We start from the raw sequence: 16,769 nt of genomic DNA on the forward strand, positions 1-16,769 counted from the left end.
ATGAAAATTGAAAAATTAAAGATAATTTGAAAAAAATGGACGACAGCATACTCAAAGTTTTTAGGAAATTCTTTTTTTTATCTGACACTTCTTGAACTTACAGCTGTAGGGATTTTAAATGAAAAATATATCTATAAAAGTCTAGATATAAATATCCAATAAATTAACAAAATATACATACTTAAACAAGGTGACATTGCTTCATGCCTTTCATAAAAAAATTTTTTAAAAAATTGACTCATAGCTGGTTACCTGAAAATCTCATACATGAATAATGTCTTTTTGGAACATAATTGACAATTTTTTTTCAACATAATCATAATATTTTCTCAAACTTGATTACTTGACTACAACAAAGAACTATAAAACAGGGGTTTCAGTGACCTCTTCAATTTGGGTTTCCCGAATCTTCAACTGCACAGGAGTTGATGACTGGGGTTTCAGGCATGTCTTCAACTGGGGTCTCTGGAATCTCCTCCTCTCCTCCTGGTGGAAGAGGAGTCTCTTCCAGCTGAACTTCCATAATCGCCCACCAGTCTACTTCCTCTTCAAACGGGGTCTCTGGCATCTCCTCCTCTCCTCCTCCCTCTTCAACCGGGGTTTCTGGAATCTCCTCCTCCACTCCTCTGGGTGGAAGAGGAGTCTCTTCAACCAGGGTTTTCACAATCTGCCCCCTTCCTACTTCCTCTTCAACCAGGGTTTCTGGAATTTCCTCCCCCCCTCCTCCTGTTGGAAGAGGAGTCTCTTCAACCTGAGCTTCCAGAATCTCCCCCCTTCCTACTTCCTCTTCAAACAGGGTCTCTGGCATCTCCTCCTCTCCTCCTCTCTCTTCAACCGGGGTTTCTGGAATCTCCTCCTCCACTCCTCTGGGTGGAAGAGGAGTCTCTTCATCCAGGGTTTTCACAATCTGCCCCCTTCCTACTTCCTCTTCAACCAGGGTTTCTGGAATTTCCTCCCCCCCTCCTCTGGGTGGAAGAGGAGTCTCTTCAACCAGGGCTTCCAGAATCTCTCCCCTTCCTACTCCCTCTTCAACTGGGGTTTCCAGAATCTCCTCTCTTCCTCCTAGGGGTGGAAGACGACTCTTCTTAAAAGTTGATTTCAACTTTTGTGCTTTTCCTCCTTCCTCCAACCTTCTGAATTTTGCCTTTCTTTTGTATAAATAGAAGTTTTCAAAAGATCTCTTCATCCGTTCCACCCTCACAAAACACTTGGAAGGTGAAACTACCACGAGATGTGACATCCTTTTTTGGACTGAAGAGTCAGTAGAAAAGTCCAACTTCTTCATGGACTTTTGACTTGAAGGAGCTGGAAAAGATGGGGGCTCATCCTCTGGGGGCTCATCATCTGATGATTCGTCCTTAGGTTCAGAAATCCCATGAAGCCTCTTGTTTCTTCTATTCATCAATGTCAACTTCTCGTCAGAGGACAATGATGAGCTTGACTCAGGTGCGTCATCAAAGATGACTTCCTCATCATCTGAGCTTGTCTGCGGTGTATCCTCAGATTTGTCATCTGGTAAGGATGAGGAGTCATCAGTGTCATTGTTAACTTGCGAGGATTTAGCAAAAGCCTCCTTGAGGGCTTTCATCCTCAGTTTTCTGGTTTGGTATGCCATTTCTTTGTCTGGCAGAGCTACATAGAATTTTTCTGCTGTAGTGGGGTCATGGCACATCGCATGAGCCACCTCCTTCCTCTCCTTCTCAGTGAGGTGATTCTTGGCCTGTGAACCCAAATGAAGAAATATGTGTAACATAATCTGAAAGTCTTCCAAATTCCCACCTACGACATACAGATTCAGATCAAACAGATGGAAATCTGGAAATTATCGATGAAAATTGTGAAATACTTGGCTATACTTCAGGCACTCCTAACACATATCACTTTCCTGAGTACCTACCTGCGTAGAGACACTGCTCCGGATCTGGCCAAAGTTGACTGGCCCCGTCAGTCCAGCATTCACCCAAGCCATATGGAGGAAGAGTGACGGCTTCACGATATACCTGCCAAATATTGTGTGGAAAACATATTTGTTGTCCTCCGCACCAAGGCAGCAGTTACCGAAGGCAACTTTTTTCAGCCACTCAAATTCCATCTTGTTTAGGCACACCGCAGCTTGCCCGAATGAGCTCATAGTTTTGTGGTCATCCACCTAGGGAAAACATGCAGAAAATTAGCTTATTTCTGTGGATAGGTAGACTTAAACTGAAATAGAAAAATACTAATAAAACTTTTGCTATCTCTTCCAACAAATAGTTTAAATACTTACCATAACCCTATACTTCTTGCCACCACCCCAGCAGTCTGCTGACATCACCTGATCATGGGTCATGTTGGTAAAGACGACGGCGCGATGTCCCGTAAGGATGCTCAGATAGCCCATGAGGTAGCCCATGAGATGACAATGGTCCTTACCATAATTTCCATCAGCAGGTAAGAATTCTACAATAAATAACACAGATACATTTAGTTTAGTCAAGTCAGGTTTATGTCAATTCTCCTCTCTCCATCTCCAAATCTCCTGTCATGAGTAAATATGTACTGAATTGTACTTACGAAGCAACTCAGGAATTTTCTTTTTGGCGATCTTCATAAATGTCACTTCCTTTGTCGCCTCAAGCAGTTGAACTGTGAAAAGAGTGTCACATATACCACTCATTTCTGAGGTTCCAAATCCCTATTTTTTAGATGACAGAATATACACACAACAATAACACAATAAAGAAAGCAAACATTACCTGTCTTCTTTTTCATCACCTTCTGACGGTGGACAACCACGTGCTTGTGCACATTCATCTGAAGCATCTTAAGCTCATAGAGGAGTTTGTCGAAGTCAGAAGATCTGACTTTGCTGACCGCCAGGAATGAGCACTTCATGTGCCTGATGAACAGGGTGACATTTGTCATCATGTTTCTTACAGTAGTTGGGAGGTAACCCTTTTCGGTGAGGTATAGTGGCCACCTACAAAAAAAGGTAGGTACAAGTAATGAAATCTCACCTCTAGTTCCCACCACCTGATTCCAAATCCAAATTCCAATTTTTCATCTACTAAAAAACATCACATTATAATTTCAAATTCATAACAATAAATGTATATATATATATATATATATATACATATCGAGAGAGAGAGAGAGAGAGAGAGAGAGAGAGAGAGAGAGATTTTATCTCTATTTATTCTAACCAAAAAACACACTTACATGCGCAATTTGTCAATCTGGAGAAGGAACTTCATATCCATTGAGACCATTTTTGGAGGTAGCCCAGTAGCCATATAGAGGCAAAAACGGAGTGCATGACTCGCTGCCTGCCTGGCATTATCCTTATCTTTTATTCCTGTCCGTGAACCCAGTCGAAACTTCCTGTAGTCATCAATGATCTTATCTGTCATGAAACAAACAGAAAATGTTTGTGGATTAAAAATTGTATATATATATTTTATTATATTTACCAAATTTAAAAAAACAACATCTATTACATTACATAGCAACGTGGAAGCCATATATTTCAAATTCTAATCTATGGCTTCCACATTGCTGTGTAATTCAATACATGTTTTTTTATAGATGTAACCATGAAAATTGTAGACGAGAAAAGGGAAACAGGAAATGAAAACTCACGAAATAAATGTTCTGACTTGTTCGACTTTGTCACATGTTCATATTTTTGGGCTGAGGTAGTTAGTTTTGACGGTATGCCTCTGGGTGTCTTGGGTGTAGAGGGCACCGAGGGTTGGGCTCTCACAAGTCTGTTTACCCTATTTTCAAGCTCCTGCAATCTCACTGCAACGTTTTCACATTTGCAGTTGCATTTGCGTTGATTCGGAAGTGGACTTGTAATATCGGTGTTACAAGACTGACTGGAGTTATCTTGGTTCTGCATAACAGGTGAGGAAGGCAGAGGATGGCTATGACCAAGCCCACTGGAGGAGGTTGTATGGACACCGGAGGAGGATGTGGGGACATCGGAGGAGGATGTGGGGACATCAGAGGAGGATGTGTGGACACTGTTGGGGGATGTGAGGACACTGGAGCAGGGTATTTGGCCATCGGAGGAGGTTTTCTGGCCACCAGGGCTGAGATGTGGATTTTTTTGGGGGGTAGATGATAAAACAGGAAGACCAATTTCAGGTTGACCATGCACTGAATCTGGACTCAGGGCCAGGTTGAGCGGCTGCCCTTCCTCGAGGGGCATATCGTCTTCCCAAATGGACATTCTCTCATAAATTTCGTCTGTAATGAATTGGAAAAGGCATGTCAAGGACCTGTTTACTGTACATTCAACCTTTCATAAACACATTAATACATGATAGTGTAAAATTACCATTAGAGTGATCATGCATGTCCAAACATGATACCATCGGACTTTGAGGGTCAGTAAGGCGGAGAGCAGCAAACTCCTTTCTAATGCACGTCCTCTTGGCATCCTTTAGCAGAGGCTCTCTTTCCTATTAATATAAAGTGACATATTTTGACACAAAAATAATTCTTATCGTGACTAAAGATTACATTTGCAAGAATTATTGTGCATTTGCACTTACCTCTGGATTTAAGAAATGTGTGTCCTGCAGATGCTTGTCCAGGCGTACGAATGAACCCCTGTCACACACAGGGCAGTCTAAGCGTTCCGTTGTCCTAGAATAGGGAATATTGAATAAATGGGGAAGAAATATGGACAAGAAAAATATTTGTTTTCATATGAATATATGTTCTGTATGTTCTTACCTAGCATTCCCAAATTTCATCAACAGACGAAATTCCTCTTTATTAGGAACTGTGTGGGAAACATTCAGGTGCTGCTTTAAATTATTGTAGCTCCTGAAACACAACCCACACAATTTTGTGGCCTGTAGATGAAAAGGAAAAAAATGTTAAAAAGAAAAAAAAAGAATGACTTCCTGTTTCCAGTAGGTGGCGCTGTGACATAAGCATTTGAACAGGTTAGGATAATGCATGATGAAGTTTCAACACACTGCGTCTGAAAAAAGCAAGACATTACAGAGCACACTTACCATGCTGCTACTGCTGCTGTTGCTCCTCCACTTCCAAGTTTCATCTAAATGGCATGAATTATAATTTGGAAGTTAAAATCGAAAAACTTCCATGTTTCCATATATGTCATTTTACCTAAACCTAACCCTAACCATATGCTGACCATGTGATATAAATCAACTTTTCAAACAATCAAAAGTGCATGAGAAAACAACACCTAAGGTGATATTAATATGTTACACACTGAAATAGAGCAAAATCAGTCAGGTATCAGCACTTTGTGTCTAACAAAAATCAAGAAATTACAGAGCAAACTTACCAAGCTGCTAATGCTACCAATGCTACTCTTGTGTTACTTCCTGTGGGGAAAGGAAGTGCAAGTTTTCATCTACGAAATTTGGAATTACGATGGACAAATTCCATATTTACATATATGTCATTTTAACCGACCATGTGCTCACATGTGATATAAATCAACTTTTCAAAAAATCAAAAGGGCATGAGAAAACAACACCTAAGGTGATATTGATATGCTACACACTGAAATAGAGCAAAAGCAGTCAGGTATCAGCACTTTGTGTCTAACAAAAATCAAGAAATTACAGAGCAAACTTACCAAGCTGCTAATGCTGCCATGCTATTCCTGCTAATGCTGCCATGCTATTCCTGTGGGGAAAGGAAGTGCAAGTTTTCATCTACGAAATTTGGAATTACGATGGACAAATTCCATATTTACATATATGTCATTTTAACCGACCATGTGCTCACCATGTGATATAAATCAACTTTTCAAACAATCAAAAGTGCATGAGAAAACAACACCTAAGGTGATATTAATATGTTACACACTGAAATAGAGCAAAATCAGTCAGGTATCAGCACTTTGTGTCTAACAAAAATCAAGAAATTACAGAGCAAACTTACCTAGCTGCTAATGCTGCCATGCTGACCCTAGCTCTGCACAGGAAGGAACCACAGCTATGATTCCAACACTGGGCCAATCAGGTCGATGAGACCTTTCCGTCCCTGCCTGGATCAAGGCTCTAAGATGAAGTATGGCCGAGTTTGCCCTATTCACCTTGTTTGTCAAGAGGGAGTCAGGGTGTATGAGTGTTCATGGGCTCTGAGAGTCTGGGGCCTTGTTGGAACTTTTGACCAAAACAATAACTTACAGGGCTGATTCTCACATATGTCATAGAGCTCTTCGAGAGCTTTCGGGAACAACTGGGCCTGTGTCCGAAAGCCTCTCGGTTGAGGAGTTTAGGCAATTTAGCTTCCAGGTCGAGAGGTCGTCTACAAACGAGGCCTAGTCGAGTGACATTTCGGGGCTCTACTCGACCATATGACCACTTAGAGACTAGCAACCACTGTTACCTAAAAGCCAGCATCCCCATGAAGTAGTGAGTCAAATATGATGGATGTAAACCGACAGGAAGTGCTGCAAAATTGATGGTGAACTTCAGGAGGTCGCCTCATTGGCATAGATTAAAATGTGGAGGAGTGAAAATTTCCCGCCTCCACATTTCCATCTATTCAGAGCAATCATAGATGAAAATATGGAAGTAGAGTTCTGTCAGCATCAATGCTACATGAAGCAGGACATTCGGGGCATTGTCACATTCGTCTCGTCGAGGCCTTTCAGAATGTCCAGGTCCCCTTCTTATATCTCTCTCCATTAAAGACCTTGCTCCAGAAGAGTGCCACCTATGTGGCATTCACATATGTGATAGAGCACTCTGAGAGCTTTCCAAACATGTCTCTTTCTTACCCTTGACAGCTTCCATTGAGAAGATATAGGACTTTAGCAAACAGAAAAAATTAACTTTGCTGCCCCCTAGCTCTGCACAGGAAGGAGCCACAGCTATGATTCCAACACTGGGCCAATCAGGTCGATGAGACATTTCCGTCCCTGCCTGGATCAAGGCTCTAAGATGAAGTATGGCCGAGTTGGCCCCATTCACCTTGTTTGGCAAGAGGGAGTCAGGGTGTATGAGTGTTCATGGGCTCTGAGAGTCTGGGGCCTTGTTGGAACTTTTGACCAAAACAATAACTTACAGGGCTTATTCTCACATATGTCATAGAGCTCTTCAAGAGCTTTCGGGAACAACTGGGCCTGTGTCCGAAAGCCTCTCGGTTGAGTAGTTAAGGCAATTTAGCTTCCAGGTCAAGAGGTCGTCTACAAACGAGGCCTATTCGAGTGACATTTCGGGGCTCTACTCGACCATATGACCACATAGAGACTAGCAACCACTGTTAGCTAAAAGCCAGCATCCCCATGAAGTAGTGAGTCAAATATGATGGATGTAAACCGACAGGAAGTGCTGCAAAATTGATGGTGAACTTCAGGAGGTCGCCTCATTTGCATAGATTAAAACGTGGATGTGGGAAATTTTCCCTCCTCCACGTTTCCATCTATTCAGAGCAATCATAGATGAAAATATGGAAGTAGAGTTCTGTAAGCATCAATGCTACATGAAGCAGGACATTCGGGGCATTGTCACATTCGTCTCGTCGAGGCCTTTCAGAATATCCAGGTCCCCTTCATATATCTCTCTCCATTAAAGACCTTGCTCCAGAAGAGTGCCACCTATGTGGCATTCACATATGTGATAGAGCACTCTGAGACCTTTCCAAACATGTCTCTTTCTCACCCTTGACAGCTTCCATTGAGAAGATATAGGACTTTAGCAAACAGAAAAAAATAACTTTTGCTGCCCCCTAGCTCTGCACAGGAAGGAGCCACAGCTATGATTCCAACACTGGGCCAATCAGGTCGATGAAACCTTTCCGTCCCTGCCTGGATCAAGGCTCTAAGATGAAGTATGGCCGAGTTTGCCCCATTCACCTTGTTTGGCAAGAGGGAGTCAGGGTGTATGAGTGTTCATGGGCTCTGAGAGTCTGGGGCCTTGTTGGAACTTTCGACCAAAACAATAACCTACAGGGCTGATTCTCACATATGTCATAGAGCTCTTCAAGAGCTTTCGGGAACAACTGGGCCTGTGTCCGAAAGCCTCTCGGTTGAGTAGTTAAGGCAATTTAGCTTCCAGGTCAAGAGGTCGTCTACAAACGAGGCCGAGTCAAGTGACATTTCGGGGCTCTACTCGACCATATGACCACTTAGAGACTAGCAACCACTGTTACCTAAAAGCCAGCATCCCCATGAAGTAGTGAGTCAAATATGATGGATGTAAACCGACAGGAAGTGCTGCAAAATTGATGGTGAACTTCAGGAGGTCGCCTCATTTGCATAGATTAAAACGTGGATGTGGGAAATTTTCCCTCCTCCACGTTTCCATCTATTCAGAGCAATCATAGATGAAAATATGGAAGTAGAGTTCTGTAAGCATCAATGCTACATGAAGCAGGACATTCGGGGCATTGTCACATTCGTCTCGTCGAGGTCTTTCAGAATATCCAGGTCCCCTTCTTATATCTCTCTCCATTAAAGACCTTGCTCCAGAAGAGTGCCACCTATGTGGCATTCACATATGTGATAGAGCACTCTGAGACCTTTCCAAACATGTCTCTTTCTCACCCTTGACAGCTTCCATTGAGAAGATATAGGACTTTAGCAAACAGAAAAAAATAACTTTTGCTGCCCCCTAGCTCTGCACAGGAAGGAGCCACAGCTATGATTCGCACACTGGGCCAATCAGGTCGATGAGACCTTTCCGTCCCTGCCTGGATCAAGGCTCTAAGATGAAGTATGGCCGAGTTTGCCCTATTCACCTTGTTTGTCAAGAGGGAGTCAGGGTGTATGAGTGTTCATGGGCTCTGAGAGTCTGGGGCCTTGTTGGAACTTTTGACCAAAACAATAACTTACAGGGCTGATTCTCACATATGTCATAGAGCTCTTCGAGAGCTTTCGGGAACAACTGGGCCTGTGTCCGAAAGCCTCTCGGTTGAGGAGTTTAGGCAATTTAGCTTCCAGGTCGAGAGGTCGTCTACAAACGAGGCCTAGTCGAGTGACATTTCGGGGCTCTACTCGACCATATGACCACTTAGAGACTAGCAACCACTGTTACCTAAAAGCCAGCATCCCCATGAAGTAGTGAGTCAAATATGATGGATGTAAACCGACAGGAAGTGCTGCAAAATTGATGGTGAACTTCAGGAGGTCGCCTCATTGGCATAGATTAAAATGTGGAGGAGTGAAAATTTCCCGCCTCCACATTTCCATCTATTCAGAGCAATCATAGATGAAAATATGGAAGTAGAGTTCTGTCAGCATCAATGCTACATGAAGCAGGACATTCGGGGCATTGTCACATTCGTCTCGTCGAGGCCTTTCAGAATGTCCAGGTCCCCTTCTTATATCTCTCTCCATTAAAGACCTTGCTCCAGAAGAGTGCCACCTATGTGGCATTCACATATGTGATAGAGCACTCTGAGAGCTTTCCAAACATGTCTCTTTCTTACCCTTGACAGCTTCCATTGAGAAGATATAGGACTTTAGCAAACAGAAAAAATTAACTTTGCTGCCCCCTAGCTCTGCACAGGAAGGAGCCACAGCTATGATTCCAACATTGGGCCAATCAGGTCGATGAGACATTTCCGTCCCTGCCTGGATCAAGGCTCTAAGATGAAGTATGGCCGAGTTGGCCCCATTCACCTTGTTTGGCAAGAGGCAGTCAGGGTGTATGAGTGTTCATGGGCTCTGAGAGTCTGGGGCCTTGTTGGAACTTTTGACCAAAACAAAAACTTACAGGGCTTATTCTCACATATGTCATAGAGCTCTTCAAGAGCTTTCGGGAACAACTGGGCCTGTGTCCGAAAGCCTCTCGGTTGAGTAGTTAAGGCAATTTAGCTTCCAGGTCAAGAGGTCGTCTACAAACGAGGCCTATTCGAGTGACATTTCGGGGCTCTACTCGACCATATGACCACATAGAGACTAGCAACCACTGTTAGCTAAAAGCCAGCATCCCCATGAAGTAGTGAGTCAAATATGATGGATGTAAACCGACAGGAAGTGCTGCAAAATTGATGGTGAACTTCAGGAGGTCGCCTCATTTGCATAGATTAAAACGTGGATGTGGGAAATTTTCCCTCCTCCACGTTTCCATCTATTCAGAGCAATCATAGATGAAAATATGGAAGTAGAGTTCTGTAAGCATCAATGCTACATGAAGCAGGACATTCGGGGCATTGTCACATTCGTCTCGTCGAGGTCTTTCAGAATATCCAGGTCCCCTTCTTATATCTCTCTCCATTAAAGACCTTGCTCCAGAAGAGTGCCACCTATGTGGCATTCACATATGTGATAGAGCACTCTGAGACCTTTCCAAACATGTCTCTTTCTCACCCTTGACAGCTTCCATTGAGAAGATATAGGACTTTAGCAAACAGAAAAAAATAACTTTTGCTGCCCCCTAGCTCTGCACAGGAAGGAGCCACAGCTATGATTCCAACACTGGGCCAATCAGGTCGATGAAACCTTTCCGTCCCTGCCTGGATCAAGGCTCTAAGATGAAGTATGGCCGAGTTTGCCCCATTCACCTTGTTTGGCAAGAGGGAGTCAGGGTGTATGAGTGTTCATGGGCTCTGAGAGTCTGGGGCCTTGTTGGAACTTTCGACCAAAACAATAACTTACAGGGCTGATTCTCACATATGTCATAGAGCTCTTCAAGAGCTTTCGGGAACAACTGGGCCTGTGTCCGAAAGCCTCTCGGTTGAGTAGTTAAGGCAATTTAGCTTCCAGGTCAAGAGGTCGTCTACAAACGAGGCCGAGTCAAGTGACATTTCGGGGCTCTACTCGACCATATGACCACTTAGAGACTAGCAACCACTGTTACCTAAAAGCCAGCATCCCCATGAAGTAGTGAGTCAAATATGATGGATGTAAACCGACAGGAAGTGCTGCAAAATTGATGGTGAACTTCAGGAGGTCGCCTCATTTGCATAGATTAAAACGTGGATGTGGGAAATTTTCCCTCCTCCACGTTTCCATCTATTCAGAGCAATCATAGATGAAAATATGGAAGTAGAGTTCTGTAAGCATCAATGCTACATGAAGCAGGACATTCGGGGCATTGTCACATTCGTCTCGTCGAGGCCTTTCAGAATATCCAGGTCCCCTTCATATATCTCTCTCCATTAAAGACCTTGCTCCAGAAGAGTGCCACCTATGTGGCATTCACATATGTGATAGAGCACTCTGAGACCTTTCCAAACATGTCTCTTTCTCACCCTTGACAGCTTCCATTGAGAAGATATAGGACTTTAGCAAACAGAAAAAAATAACTTTTGCTGCCCCCTAGCTCTGCACAGGAAGGAGCCACAGCTATGATTCCAACACTGGGCCAATCAGGTCGATGAAACCTTTCCGTCCCTGCAGGAATCAAGGCTCTAAGATGAAGTATGGCCGAGTTTGCCCCATTCACCTTGTTTGGCAAGAGGGAGTCAGGGTGTATGAGTGTTCATGGGCTCTGAGAGTCTGGGGCCTTGTTGGAACTTTCGACCAAAACAATAACTTACAGGGCTGATTCTCACATATGTCATAGAGCTCTTCAAGAGCTTTCGGGAACAACTGGGCCTGTGTCCGAAAGCCTCTCGGTTGAGTAGTTAAGGCAATTTAGCTTCCAGGTCAAGAGGTCGTCTACAAACGAGGCCGAGTCAAGTGACATTTCGGGGCTCTACTCGACCATATGACCACTTAGAGACTAGCAACCACTGTTACCTAAAAGCCAGCATCCCCATGAAGTAGTGAGTCAAATATGATGGATGTAAACCGACAGGAAGTGCTGCAAAATTGATGGTGAACTTCAGGAGGTCGCCTCATTTGCATAGATTAAAACGTGGATGTGGGAAATTTTCCCTCCTCCACGTTTCCATCTATTCAGAGCAATCATAGATGAAAATATGGAAGTAGAGTTCTGTAAGCATCAATGCTACATGAAGCAGGACATTCGGGGCATTGTCACATTCGTCTCGTCGAGGTCTTTCAGAATATCCAGGTCCCCTTCTTATATCTCTCTCCATTAAAGACCTTGCTCCAGAAGAGTGCCACCTATGTGGCATTCACATATGTGATAGAGCACTCTGAGACCTTTCCAAACATGTCTCTTTCTCACCCTTGACAGCTTCCATTGAGAAGATATAGGACTTTAGCAAACAGAAAAAAATAACTTTTGCTGCCCCCTAGCTCTGCACAGGAAGGAGCCACAGCTATGATTCCAACACTGGGCCAATCAGGTCGATGAAACCTTTCCGTCCCTGCCTGGATCAAGGCTCTAAGATGAAGTATGGCCGAGTTGGCCCCATTCACCTTGTTTGGCAAGAGGGAGTCAGGGTGTATGAGTGTTCATGGGCTCTGAGAGTCTGGGGCCTTGTTGGAACTTTCGACCAAAACAATAACTTACAGGGCTGATTCTCACATATGTCATAGAGCTCTTCAAGAGCTTTCGGGAACAACTGGGCCTGTGTCCGAAAGCCTCTCGGTTGAGTAGTTAAGGCAATTTAGCTTCCAGGTCAAGAGGTCGTCTACAAACGAGGCCTAGTCGAGTGACATTTCGGGGCTCTACTCGACCATATGACCACTTAGAGACTAGCAACCACTGTTACCTAAAAGCCATTATCCTCATGAAGTAGTGAGTCAAATATGATTTATGTAAACCGACAGGAAGTCCTGCAAAATTGATGGTGAACTTCAGGAGGTTGCCTCATTGGCATAGATTAAAATGTGGAGGCGTGAAAATTTCCTGCCTCCACATTTCCATCTATTCAGAGCAATCATAGATGAAAATATGGAAGTAGAGTTCTGTAAGCATCAATGCTACATGAAGCAGGACATTCGGGGCATTGTCACATTCGTCTCGTCGAGGCCTTTCAGAATGTCCAGGTCCCCTTCTTATATCTCTCTCCATTAAAGACCTTGCTCCAGAAGAGTGCCACCTATGTGGCATTCACATATGTGATAGAGCACTCTGAGAGCTTTCCAAACATGTCATTTCTCACCCCTGACTGTTTCCATCGAGGAGATAGAGCACTTCAATGAGTTAAGTTTCCCATCCCCCACCCCAATGCCAGAGGCCAAAAAGGATTTCAGGAGCTATTGACCAGGAGAGGATTTTTTGACCGTCGCCAATTGAGCTGATATTCAGATATGCGATAGCCCTTGCATAGACGCACAATGTGTGAAATTTTGGTGCTTCCTGTCGCTAACCCTGAGAATAGAAAACAATAATTCCATCTTCCTGATTTGTACATTTTCACATTGAAATTTTACTCATCTTTACCAACATGCCATGTCGTTTGTGAACGACCTATTTGATTTCTGTCCAGGGGTCTGTTGTCAACAACGAGAGGGCAGTCAGTGATGATAGTTGGAAGACTTTTGGAGCATGTTTTGTCCCAAATGTCGTCCCAGCTATATCTCGCCCCCACTGCCTTTGTAGATGGCCCAGAGTGCTCTGCATAGCTGATTTTCTCAATGTTCTCAGTGCTTTTGTTCCCATGATATAGGACTTAAAAAATGAGGAATTTTGGACCTTTTGCGCCCTCTAGTGTCAGTATTAAAAACTATTCAAGTTAGGGAGAGGTACACCAGGGACCTCCTTCCTATGAGCTTTCTGAAAACTTGTATTTCGTCGCCCTACGACTTAGTTAAAATTTGACCTTTGACCTTTTCAAAGGTGAAGGGTCATGGAGGAGCTTGGTGAGAATGCTACAAAACTCACTTACTCCCACGGCTGTACTCGATTTGTAATTGAAATGACATAGCTCGGTGTTTGGGATGTCAAATTCTAAATTGTGCCCATCCCCCACCCCAATGCCAGAGGCCAAAAAGGATTTCAGGAGCTATTGACCAGGAGAGGATTTTTTGACCGTCGCCAATTGAGCTGATATTCAGATATGCGATAGTCCTTGCATAGACGCACAATGTGTGAAATTTTGGTGCTTCCTGTCGCTAACCCTGAGACTAGAAAACAATAATTCCATCTTCCTGATTTGTACATTTTCACATTGAAATTTTTCTCATCTTTACCAACATGCCATGTCGTTTGTGAACGACCTATTTGATTTCTGTCCAGGGGTCTGTTGTCAACAACGAGAGGGCAGTCAGTGATGGGAGTTGGAAGACTTTTGGAGCATGTTTTGTCCCAAATGTCGTCCCAGCTATATCTCGCCCCCACTGCCTTTGTAGATGGCCCAGAGTGCTCTGCAAAGCTGATTTTCTCAATGTTCTAAGTGCTTGTGTTCCCATGATATAGGACTTTAAAAATTAGGAATTTTGGACCTTTTGCGCCCTCTAGTGTCAGTATTAAAAACTATTCAAGTTAGGGAGAGGTACACCTGAGACCTCCTTCCTCTGAGCTTTCTGAAAACGTGTATTTCGTCGCCCTACGACTTAGTTAAAATTTGACCTTTGACCTTTTCAAAGGTGAAGGGTCAAGGAGGAGCTTGGTGAGAGTGCTACAAAACTCACTTATTCCCACGGCTGTACTCGATTTGTAGTTGAAATGACATAGCTCGGTGTTTGGGATGTCAAATTCTAAATTGTGCCCATCCCCCACACATATATGGACTTCAATGTAATGAAGGCACAAACGTAGCACTTTAGGGCAACCCTTTTATTTTTATTAATAAATGGTTGTAAATGTGAAGTAAAGGCAATTTTCAATAAAAAATATGGACTTAAATGTAATGAAGGCACAAATGTAGCACTTTAGGGCAACCCTTTTATTTTTATGAATACATAGTTGTAAATGTGAAGTAAGGGAAATTTTCAATAAAAAACGGAAATTGGAATTGGAATTAAAAAGTTGTGTTATACTGCCATCTAGTGGTTAGGGTTAGAGCTGGAATTTAATTCTGGAATCGATTTAATTCCAACTTCCATTTTCATCACTACAGATAGAAATCTGGGTTGGAATATGGGTTGACTTCCATTTCGTATTGACTTTGAATGGGAATCTCCTAACCCTAACCCTAACCCTAACCCCAACCCTAACCCTAACCCTAACCCTATCCTCCAGATGAATCCTCGTGTTAATGTGGCCTGAGGGTCGTCCTGCACAACTAAACCTAACCCTAACCCAAACCCAAACCCTAAACCTAACCCTAACCCTAACCCTAACCCTAACCCTAACCCTAACCCTAACCCTAACCCGAACCCTAACCCGAACCCTAACCCTAACCCTAACCCTAACCCTAACCCTAACCCCAACCCCAACCCCAACCCTAACCCTAACCCTATCCCCGAACCCTAACACGAACCCTAACCCTAACCCTAACCCGAAACCCAACCCCAACACCAACACCAACCCGAACCCTAACCCAAACCCTAACCCAAACCCTAACCCCAACCCCAACCCGAACCCTAACCCTAACCCTAACCCGAACCCTAACCCTAACCCACAGTGGTAAAACATCATGTTGCTTTCTGCATAAAAGCTTTGAGTGAATCACTGAACAAAAACAGTCAATTTCTGGCATGAGAAGGCAAATGATTTGGAATTTTTTCAAGCCGCAACTGAAGATGATAAAGATTTAAATGAATTCCTGTGAAGACTTATCGAGTTTTGTTTCACATGATTTTCACTAGTGGTCGTCTTCAATTTAGAATCTGTTCTGTCTCATTTGTTTATTCTGTTCCTTGCAGACTGTTTTCCTAAAATCCAAGACGAGGGTTTAAAGTTTTAATAAACTTAATATTTAGCTGCAACCAGAAAACCCTTATTAGATGAAAGCAAAAGAACAAGAGTCTCTAAAGCTCCACTGATTTACAGAGGGCTGATTAAAATCACAGAACTAGAAAGACTCTCTATTTTAAAGTATTAATTAGACTCGTATATATTATTTTGTGTCTTTAATCTGATTTTAAACTTGTTTTTTATCATCTTCTTTTGTTGTACTGCTTCCTCTGGTTCAATGGAAGTTAAGGCTTCCTATTCTATTCTTTTCTATTCTATGAACTTTCTACAGAGATATCAGTGTGTATTTATGTTTTCTGACATACAATAATATGAAAACAGAGATGTTAATAATCAGTGTTTATAATTAACAGTAAAAGATTTTGTTTCCTATACATATTACTTTATGGTTAAGATGTAAAATGTGAAGCCTCCACTACATTTCCTTTTTCATAAGGTTTCAATCAGTAGTAGAAATTCACTCCCACACAAAATCCATATCACTGCGGCTCTATTCTTTCCTCTTCGTAAAGAATGACACACACCAGGTTTCCTGTGAGAACACAAACTTGTTTAGTTGTGACAGTCGAGTCAGATAGTGACAAACTGTCCGAGCTGGATATTCACCGAACTGACAGGAGGAGCTGATGAAGCATTTCCTCCCAGGATGAGATGAACAAGGCCAACGACAATACAACCAAACAACCTTTATGTGGTGAAGTAACTGCTGAGATCCGGCTGAAGTTACACAAACTCACACGTGAGCGTGAACTCGAGCTGATGATTCAACGCACAACCTGGTTAACAAATGTCCTAAATGAAGGGAAACATATCAACATTTCCTGCTGCTTCATTCAGCTGTTATTTCTATAATAACAAGTTTGATTTAAGTAGCTTAATATTCTTTTTTAACGTTAAAAAGCTGGTAATTTATTTTATTAATGCAAATATATGGTAAATGTTGTTTATCTATATATTGCTTTCTAGTCTTGATGACCGCTCGTACATCGGCATGGGGATCGAGCAGCCAGTTTAGCTAAATATCAGAAAATTATTTTATTTTCCTCATTAAAAAACGCAGGTATTGTATCAGTATTTTTCTCAGGATAATATATATATATATATATGCAACATGTACCACAAAATATA

At 42.7% G+C, this 16,769-nt stretch overlaps 1 long non-coding RNA gene across 1 annotated transcript; it reads right to left on the reverse strand.

The window, feature by feature from the left end:
* Positions 1 to 2,889: 2,889 nt before the first annotated feature.
* LOC132999390 (uncharacterized) lies at positions 2,890 to 3,711 on the reverse strand. The gene is made up of 3 exons (XR_009678153.1): positions 3,619 to 3,711; positions 3,199 to 3,382; positions 2,890 to 2,959 (listed from the first exon to the last, which is right to left on the reverse strand). It is a non-coding gene; the product is annotated as an uncharacterized LOC132999390 (long non-coding RNA).
* Positions 3,712 to 16,769: the final 13,058 nt, after the last annotated feature.

The sequence above is a fragment of the Limanda limanda genome, chromosome 4 (assembly GCF_963576545.1).
Source record: "Limanda limanda chromosome 4, fLimLim1.1, whole genome shotgun sequence".
In the NCBI taxonomy this organism is placed as follows: domain Eukaryota; kingdom Metazoa; phylum Chordata; class Actinopteri; order Pleuronectiformes; family Pleuronectidae; genus Limanda; species Limanda limanda.